Consider the following 10,120-nt stretch of genomic DNA (forward strand, 5'->3'; position numbering starts at 1 on the left):
TTCCAGGTAATAGCAGTTGCTTTACTTTTGAGAAAATTTTCATATCCTGTTGCGGGCTAGTTTTATGCAACTAGAACTAACAGGAGATTCATCAATAAGATGTCTCAACATATCCTGGGCCATTATTAGGGGTGTGCGTGTGTGTGTGTGTGTGTGTGTGTGTGTGTGTGTGTGTGTGTGTGTGTGAGTACTGGTCCTGGAGCTTAAACTCAGGGCTTGAGTGCTATCCCTGAGCTTTTGTATATAAGACGAGGGCTCCACTTCCGTCTTTTTTTTCCAGTAGTTTATTCTCCAGGACTTGGAGTAGAACTTTGCTGTCACATTTGTTCACCTTCCAACTTCCAAACTTACTTGATCCTTGCAACTCCGGGTTTTGGAGTGTGTGTCCCATTCCTTGAATTCAGGTTTTCACACTTAGCTCTCAGAACTCAACTAAAATGTCACTTTCTCTCTGACTCTTGTTTCTTATGTCAAATCAGCATTCTCTCTCTCTCTCTCTCTCTCTCTCTCTCTCTCTCTCTCTCTCTCTCTCTCTCTCTCTCTCTCTCTCTCTCAGGTTGAACACTTTACACGATGTGTTGTGCCTATCTGTTCAGGGCTCCCTATCTGTCACTGGGTTATAAACTCCTGAAGAACCTAATCTCTTTCTCACTTGTTTCTCTAGTACTTTGTATGGCACCTGGCACATTAAAAAAAAATCCGATAAAGGCTTTCATCAGAAGACACCGATTGCCGTTAAGTCGAGTGACATCATCTCCTTTGCCACAATACATTAGAGCAATGTTTCTCAATGGACCCCCCACCTTCCCCTGGGAACAGAACGTTGTGATGGCTTCATGTTTGGGGGCAGGATGGGACGGGAAGTATTTAGGGATAGAAGCAGCGCTGTTAGGCTCCTACAGCACACAGGATCATTTCTACCACACGTTTGTCCCATCTGACGTGGGAGTCGTCCTGAGGAGTCTTACCTCAGGAGAGGGAGGCTCTGCAACCAAGAGATTTCCCACAGAAGGGTGGGGACCCACGCTGCCTGGTGGCCCTGTATTCCTGTTCTGCTTCTTAATATGCTCAGGCTAGGGATTTATTGGGTAGGATGCTCTGTCAGGAGCTACGTCTTACAGGTATAGTTCAGCAATAGTTAATGGCTGCAGAGTGTCTTGAGCCTCTGTAAAACTTGAAAGTTATTGTGAATTCATGAAAGGGTAAGTAGAACTGTGGCCCAAAGTGGTAGAGTGCTAGTCTGGAACACAAAAGCTCAGGGACAGCACCTGGACCCTAAGCTGAAGTCCCTTACCAACAAGAAAAAAAAAACTAAATTGAGAGAGAGAGAGAGAGAGAGAGAGAGAGAGAGAGAGAGAGAGAGAGAGAGAGAGAGAGAGAGAGAGAGAGAGAGAGAGAGAGAGGAGAGAGAGGAGAGAGAGAGAGGAGAGAAAGAGAGAGAGAGAACTGATTGTTGCTTTTGTTATTATTTCAGTGTACATTTTATTATGGTGTAATTTTGAACACGTGTACACAATTCCATATTTAGTAGATTTTTAGCTGAGCTGGAACATCTCCAGCAGGACTTTGTCTCTTTTCTGAAGTTCTACAACTTTATTCTTATTAAAATGCTCTCTATTCTTTGCCTCAGATCACCTATGTAAAAATGTGCCTTTCTTCTATTGGGAAGTTCCTGGCTTTTTTGAAACAGGACAGGGCCTCCCTTCCTTCTTTCCTTCCTTCCCTTGTACTCTCTATGGTACCCTGTCTCTACCCTTTCTCCCTCTTTCCTGTCTTTCCCTACATCATACTAGACAAGCTCTCAACTTGAACTATATCCCCAGTCCCAGAGTCATTTTTTTTAAATTGCTTCATTTCTCTGATGACTTGACAAAGTGTTGACACTGTTTGGTACCTACTGGTGACCACTCATATTTCTGAACCAATTTTAGTACTTCAAGAAAATGGACATGCACAATACAAAATCTCCACTGCCTCCCATTCCGTATTCAGCCAGGAACTCTGTTAGAAAAACTACGTGCAAGTCCTAAAGTTCCACTGAAACGTTCTCACAGCTGTGTTACAGATTTCGGAATTTCTGACCTCTGCTTTGGTGGAATAGAAGCGTTTTGGGAGAATGATGAGTGACGTGTAACAGTATGCTGGCTTTCGACACCTAGAATAAGTGAAACCGCAAAGGACTTGCTTTCCAACGTGGAGGAGAGAGAGCTAGGATAAGAAAGGGAGCAATTAATAGAATGGGATTTGGGGGATTGGAGTATCATGGTAGGCTTTGCCAGTATGGCAAAGATATGCTTTTACTACCAATCTCTGCCTGGTGAAGCTTTATGACATCAAAATATTGTCAGTAAGTGTAAAAGCCTAAGCAGAGATTCAGCAGTTCTAAAGTCTTTCTCTTACCTGGGTAGCCACTCCAGTTTATAAATTAGGTCCTTCTTGGTAGTGGAGTGGAGGTAAGCAGGATCAAGTCACAGCATTCCTCCAGATATAGCTTTGCTTTTTTTTTTTTTTTTATTTGCTCTTGTGCCAGTTCTGGGGCTTGAACTCAGGGTCTGGGCTCTGTCCCTGAGTTTTTTTTTGCTCAAGACCAGCATTCTACTACTTGAGCCACAGCGCCTCTTCCGGCTTTACGGTATTAGATTGGAGATGAGCGTCTCATGGACTTTTCTGCTCTAGCTGGCTTTAACCTGCCATCCTCAGATCTCAGCTAGGATTATAGACATGAACTACTAGTGCCTGGCTCAGGTCTCTTTTATTGACATTTTGGACACAGATTTTCTGTGAGGATAAAAGAAATGAGAGAGACAATGTACTCTTTGCCTGATTTACGTAACTGCAACCCCTCTGTTTTTAATATGTTCAAATAAAAGTGATCACAATAAAAAGAGACAATGGGTATAAAGTGCATTGCATCAGCTTCTGGGGGCATTTATCTGTCCATGATCATCTGATCACAGCTGTGTGTCTACAGCATGTGGGATGGAAGTCCAAGTTGCTAAATGTGGTGTCTCAGGCCTGCCATGTTTGTCCTGAACGTCCTTTCTCGTCCCACCTTGCCTTCCTCACCCAGCTTCACAGCTACGCAGCACAGCTCCTCCCAAATGTGGGTCCAAAGTGCCAGTCTGTTGCAGCAGTGGAGATTCAACCATAGATGTGATTTCTCCCCCATACCACGTCTCTTTGAGAGATCTCAGTGTGTCTCTTTCCTCCTTGAGCCAGAGATCCTTCGCTGTGCTTCTGTGGCATCTCTGCACCTCTCTGCAGAAAGTCGTCTGGGTTTTTCTCCTTCTTCGTCTCTGTCCTCCTGGGTGGGAGCAGGGTATTTCACACCCTGAGTGACAAGTAGACCATCTGTGGAAGGCCCTGCCTCCTTGTGGTGAATGAACTCAGACTTTGACCCCTTTTGGACATGGCCAGGTGTTTGCCTTCTGTGTTGGTAATGTTTCCTAACCATAAACTTGGTGAAGCCAGGGTTGCAGTTTTTCTTTTTGTATATCCTGCACCTGGCAGGAAAAAAAATGGTGCGTTGAATGAATGAGTGAGTGACTATGATTGGATCGTAAATAAAAATGAGAGTAAACTTTCAGGAGAGAAATGACCTCTGTGTAGAACCTCTAAAGGTTATTTCAAAGCCTGTTACTGTCCATTAAAAAAAGCAAGTAGTCCCAGAAGATTTTTTTTTTACTTACATAAAAGTTTTCCTATTATTCTTTAATTAGTGTCCAGCGGCTAAACTCCTGTTGTTTTGTCTAGTTGCTTGTACAATAGAGATGGTTTGTCCTCTGGGTGTCCCTGAAGTGAACCCAGGCATGGAAACTCTGAGAGCTTCAATATATCGATCGAAAAACTGTGTAGTTCATGCGACTCTTACCTTTCCCACAACTCACATTATCTTAAGAGTAATATTTATATATAGGGCATACTTGTAGACATTCTGAATAACACCATTCTTGGGTGGGGATGGAAAAGAAGTTTCTTAACCTCCTAGGACTAATGTTAAAGAGAAATTAGGTTCTTGTGTCACAAATAATTGTATGATATGTTTTGTTAACATTTTTTGACTGTGGCAAAAAAATTTTTAAGGTATAAGTTAGCTATTCTAAATTTGAACATTTTTGAGAAATGAATCATATGTGTTTGTTTATCAGAAAATTTCCATATGTGATTTTAGTGGTGCCTTTTTCTTTTGTTAACATGTGAGATTTTTTTTTTTTTGCCAGTCCTGGGCTTGAGCTCAGGGCCTGACCACTGTCCTTGGACTTTCTCAAGGCTAGAGCTCTACCACTTGAGCCTCAGCACCACTTCCGGCTTTTTTTTTTTCTATGTATGTGGTACCAAGGAATTGAACCCGGGCCTTCATGCATGCTAGGCAAGCACTTTAACCACTAGGCCAAAACAATTTTTTTTTTTGCCAGTCCCAGGCTTGAACTCAGGGCCTGAGCACTGTCCTTGTATTTTTCTCAAGGCTAGAACTCTACCACTTGAGCCTCAGCACCACTTCTGGCTTATTCTAAGTATGTGGTACCAAGGAATCGAACCTAGGTCTTCATGCATGCTAGGCAAGCACTCTACCACTAGGCCAAACTCCCGGCCCCATATGTGAGATTTTTTTATGAGTGCAAAGAACCTAGACAATCAGCATCTAGAAAGAGATTATTTCTCTGAAACTCAAGAAAATAGTCCAGTTTCAAGCCAGGTAGTGTGCATTTACGTTGAAACGCCTTTGATCATTAAAAAATAATGGAATTTCTTGGGGCTGGGAGTTTGGCTTAGTGGTAGAGTGCTTGCCTGGCATGCATGAAGACCTGGGTTCGATTCCTTGGTACCACATAGAAAAAGCCAGAAGTGGTGCTGTGACTTAACTGGTAGAACAATAGCCTTGAGAAAGGCCAAAGACAGTGCTCAAGCCCTGAGCTCAAGCCCCATGACTGGCCAAAAACAACAACAGCAACAACAACAGCAGCAGCAACAACAATAACAACAACAACAACAACAACAAATAATGGAATGCCTTGAGTGTATCTAAAAATGCTTTCGGCCAAAGAAGAAAACAGTGCAAAAACAATTATTACTTCAATTTTTTCCCTTAATATTAAATCGGAGGGAGACACTGGTGGCTTGTGCCTGTAATCTTAAACTACTCAGGAGGCTGAGATCTGAGGATTGCAGTTCAAAGCCAGCTTGGGCAGGAATGTCCTGTGGGGCTCTTATCTTCAGTTAACGACCAAGAAGTTGGGAGTGGAACTGTGGCTCAAGTGGTAGAATGCTAGCCTTGAGCATAAATGATCAGGGACATCTGAGTTCAGGCCTCAAAGCTGGCACACACACACACACACACACACACACACACACACACACACACACAGTTAAATCTGAAAATACAAGTAAATATATTTAAATATTTAGTAGGTTTACAGTATAATACAGATATCTTCAAGAAACAAAAGAAAATGAAATGATAAAATATATAGTTGGCTATGTCCCATTTTAGAGCACAGACTCCTTTGATAGTGTCTTGCTTTTATAGCTTTCAAAAATTATTCATTCTTAACAAGCACATACAAAGAAGTACATACTTATGATGTTTTAGTAAATGTCTATCTTACATAATGCCCAATCAGAATAGGCATTGCCATCGTCCCAAGTCTTTAGCATATCTTGGTGTGGAAACAACTGAAAATCTGTTCTTCTAGATATTTTTCAAATATACAAAGCCTTCTCTCTATTTAGGGTCCATCTAGCACTGTGCAGTAGATCATGGGGGCTTCTTTCTGTCCAGTTTGTTCTTTTAAGATATGAGTCAAAGACATTGGCATTAGAAGATTGATTTTGACTCCTCATGTATTTACTTTCCTTGCAAATTAAGGGATATGAGCTGGTCTGTAGGTGCACACCGAGCAGGATGGATAGTAGGTGCTAATGGCTTTCAGTGACAGATGGGATTCAGGTCAACACACACTGGGCGGAAACATCGCGGTGGCTGCTTTGATGAAATCCTCAGGGAGGAGTGGGGGCTCATTCCTTGCTCAGCCTACATGGTGTTGATTGGCCAATCAGGAAACCATGTAATCCAATCTAACACGAAGCAAACTTCTGGGTAATTTTTGGTGCAATTAAAAAAGTGATCCTCACATCAAAGGAAACAGATGAATAAAATCTTATTTTCACGTTAGTAATTCTTATTATGCCTCTGTTGCTCTTTCATACTTTTCCTTCGCAGCATCCTACGACTTCATGTAGGAGGCTCCCGGGACAAGATGAGAACTCAAAGCTCCTGGTTTATGTCTAGAAAATACCAGGCGGTTGTTTTCAAACTCTGAAGTCAGTTACTCAGTTGATTGCTTTGTCTGTGTCAGGAGACCTCAAGTGTTACCCCAGTAGGTGGCCAGCAGGCTGGTCACCTGCAAGGGAAAAAAGTAGACTGAGGAAAGGAGCGAAGAGGAAGCCAGCTGTAATTCATTCATGGGAAGTTACTACTCAGAATATAGGACCCACTAAAACAAATTAAGCACCAAAAAAAGGAATAATAGAACCAATGACAGTTTCTAGAAGAAGCACAGATAGACGACAATAAATATAAAGAAATGAAAAGCTGTTTATTGTCCTTAGCCAGGAGGGAAATGCAAATCAAAAGCATGTGGAGCTTCCACTCTAATCTGAAGGACAGTCATCAAGGGAGCAAACAAGGAATGCTGCTGAGGCTGCTGGCGTGTGCACGAGTGTGTGTGTGTGTGTGTGTGTGTGTGTGTGTGTGTAGGGGAAAAACACTGTGCATCGTTGTGCACTGTTGCTAGGAATGTGAGTTAGTGTTTCCATCATGGAGATCAGAATGGGGTTTCCTCAGAAAACAAACACAAAACTACTGTATGTTCATGTGTAGGGAAAGAATCCGCATTAGTAACAACAAAGACATTTATTCTCATGCTGTAGGTGGCACTTTCCCCAGAGCCAAGTTATGGAATCAGCCTATGGCTTTAACAATAGATACATGAACAAATGAAATGTGGCACATGTACATGGTGGGGGTATTTGTTCAGCCATAATTATGTCAGTTGCAGGAAAATGAATGGAATCGAAGAGCATCATGTTAAATAAAGCAAGCCTGGACTCAGAAAGACAAGCACTGAGTGTTTTTTCTCATAGGCAGAATCTAGATTGTATTTTTCAGACCTAAAAGCAGAAGGGGGACTATATGAAGATGAATGCAGAGGGAGGGGGGAAAGGGGACAAAAGGGGATATTACGAAGTACATTTGTATACATTCATGACAATATCATAATGAGAATTATTATTTCATACAACTAATATGTACTAATAAAATAAAACAATAACAAAGAAGTAGCCGGAGGTGTGACCAACAGTCAGTAGTTGAAAGGCAGACAGTGGGGTGCCTGGTGAATTTCTTCACCAGAATAAAGAGAACCAGAAGCTTTTGAGTTTAGGAATATTGTATATTTACTAAAATATGTCTTTCCCTCCTCCCCTCCCTTTCTCTCTTCCTCTCTCCCTCCCTCCCTTCCTGGCTTACAAGTTTATATAACTCTAGAAGAAACATTCACTGATAGTACCACTATTATGTTCAGTAATAACTTTAGAATCATAGAGTCTAAAGAACCAGATTATAGAATCACAGATTCTGAGAATCTCCAACCTTCATTGTGGGTTTATGCTATTTTTGTAGCCCTCAGTAGTAATTATGGAGAAGAATTTTTGGAAGTAACTCCATGTGTCTAGAAGAAAATGTACTTTTTATAAAAGCAGGTGTCCTGAACTTTTAGTCTGTTTACATTTATTATTTATAAAGATACATATCTTTACGAAAAGTATCACTGTTCTACTTTCTTTCTTCATCTTCAAAATCAGAATGGGAAAAGATTTCTGGTTCCCTTGGATGAAGAGGGCTTGGGGGACAGGGAGGGGAATGATGGCTTGCAAACCCGACTTGAATGGGAATGATTGTTGACAAGAACATAAATCACCAGAAAGGGCCTACGAGGCCTGGAATGGGAAGACAGAGTCTCTGGGCCTGCTTCAAAAGGGAAGTGCCCAGTGAGAGTCTACCTCCAGGTTTAGGGTAGAGATGGGCAGTGAGCTGGAGACACATCTCTGTCCCGAGCTGGTGCCCAGTGGGTGCTGATGGAAAGAGAAGAGAGCCACAGTGGGGTATGCCCAAGGTTTGCTCCTGGGTTTTGTCTCAGGTGCTCAGGATGGCACAGCATAGTGCTTTCTGCTTCTGGGTTCAAGGCCTGGCTTTGTCCTTCATGGCAGGTAATCTGTGAACTAGCTTCCTGACATTTTTTGGCGTCTGTTTGACCAGCTCTATTATTGTGGCTGTGGATTTGCACCCCGGTCCTAAGGTTTTAGTAGGAGTGAGGGATTGTTTCAGAATTGCAGCATGCAGGGCTGCGTGTAGCTTGACAGAAGCACCTGGCCATGGAGAACTCATACCATTCCGTGTGCAGGCAGCCTCACCGTGGGCCGAGATCTCCGAGTTGTCAGCAGGTGGAGAGAGGCATAGATCACACTTGAACTTCACATCATGAAGCGTCTAGATAACTAATCTGGACCACTTTGCCTGGAGTGTTTACTAAGGCTGGGGCAGCGAAGTCCTGCAGAGCACAACAGAGGGAAAGCAAAACCCCCTCTCCAGATCGCAGGAACAAGTAGGGTCATTTCAATATCCCCAATTGGGAAGAAACCAGGAGTTTATGAAAAGCGAAGGAGAATCTATTAGAATGGAAGAGAAAATGATTACAGACGGAAATAGAGAAGGGTCACAATACGAAGATTAAGGATGCTGGCTGGGCCCCGGCCCATTTTCCACAGAGACGCCCCAACACAGACTCCTTCCCAGCCAGGAGTACCCAAAGGCGAGCCTCCCTCCGTGCTTCTCCTGCTCCAGATGGAGCTGCATTGGCCAAAGGTAACCATAAATATTCAAGCCTTTATTATCCATGTGTGATGGCCGCATGAAACATTTATATTTATGTATTATTTCATTTGTGGGCAAGATGCAGATGGTGTTAGAAACATGCTTTCTAGGTCAGCTTTAAATAGGAGAGCTAATTATCTCCTCACCAATTTCCTTTTGTGAGAGCTGAGCAGCGTGTACTAAACCAAGACACACTGCACCGAGAAAGGGATGCGGTGGGGCTGGCTTACACTGGCAGCATTTGTTCTCACTCAAGGTTGGTGGGAGGGAGGCGCTTGTGTTTGCCTCTTGCTTAATTTTCTATTTAACTTCCTTCACCATTCTTTCTGTTATTTACGAACAAATGGACCCAGAGATTTTGGCAATTACAAAAGCAATTTTCAAATGACAGAAAGCATGGACGCGAGAGGTAGGATATTAAGAGTTCCTTCCTAGTGGCTGTGCTGAGACCTTGTTCATTTCATTATGCACCCGTCTCTGTGTCATATAAAAATAAAGAGACCTGCTGCACCCATCTCCACAAGCATACAGCGGCCATTTGACAGATTGTGTCATGACAGATATTGGTCACACATGTAAATATGTAATAGTATGTCTTTTTCTGCTCAAGGCTGGCCCTCGAGCTCTAGTACAAATACAAATAGTATTTGTAATCTAAAATCTATGTCCGGGGGATGGTCCATTGTGAAGATGTGGTCACGTTGATTTTGTAGTTCAATATATCTATCAGGATTGCATTTTCACCACGTGGGTGACTTTACTCTTATCATTGTGACTTAATTTCTCTGCCCGTAGAATGGAAATACAACGGCCTCTACTTTCACTTGTGTTGATGAAGATGAAATAAGATAACAATTCTAGAAATTCTTAGCAATATGGTTGTTAAATAGTGGATTTTTTCTCCCAAGGAATAGTGTGTGTGTGTGTGTGTGTGTGTGTGTGTGTGTGTGTGTGCCAGTCCTGGCATTTGAACTCAGGGCTTGAGCACTATCACTGAGCTTATTTTGCTCAAGGATAACACTGCCACTTTTCTGGCTTTTTGGTGGTTAACTGGAGATAAGAGTCTTTTTGTAGACTTTACTACCTGGACTAGTTTTGAAATGTGATCTTTAGATCTCAGCCTCCTGAGTAGCTAGAAATACAGGCATGAGCCACTGGCACACACTGTCCCATGTAATGCTGTGTGTG

Source organism: Megascapheus bottae, chromosome 10, assembly GCF_031878675.1.
Source record: "Megascapheus bottae isolate mThoBot1 chromosome 10, mThoBot2.hap1, whole genome shotgun sequence".
Lineage (NCBI taxonomy): Eukaryota > Metazoa > Chordata > Mammalia > Rodentia > Geomyidae > Megascapheus > Megascapheus bottae.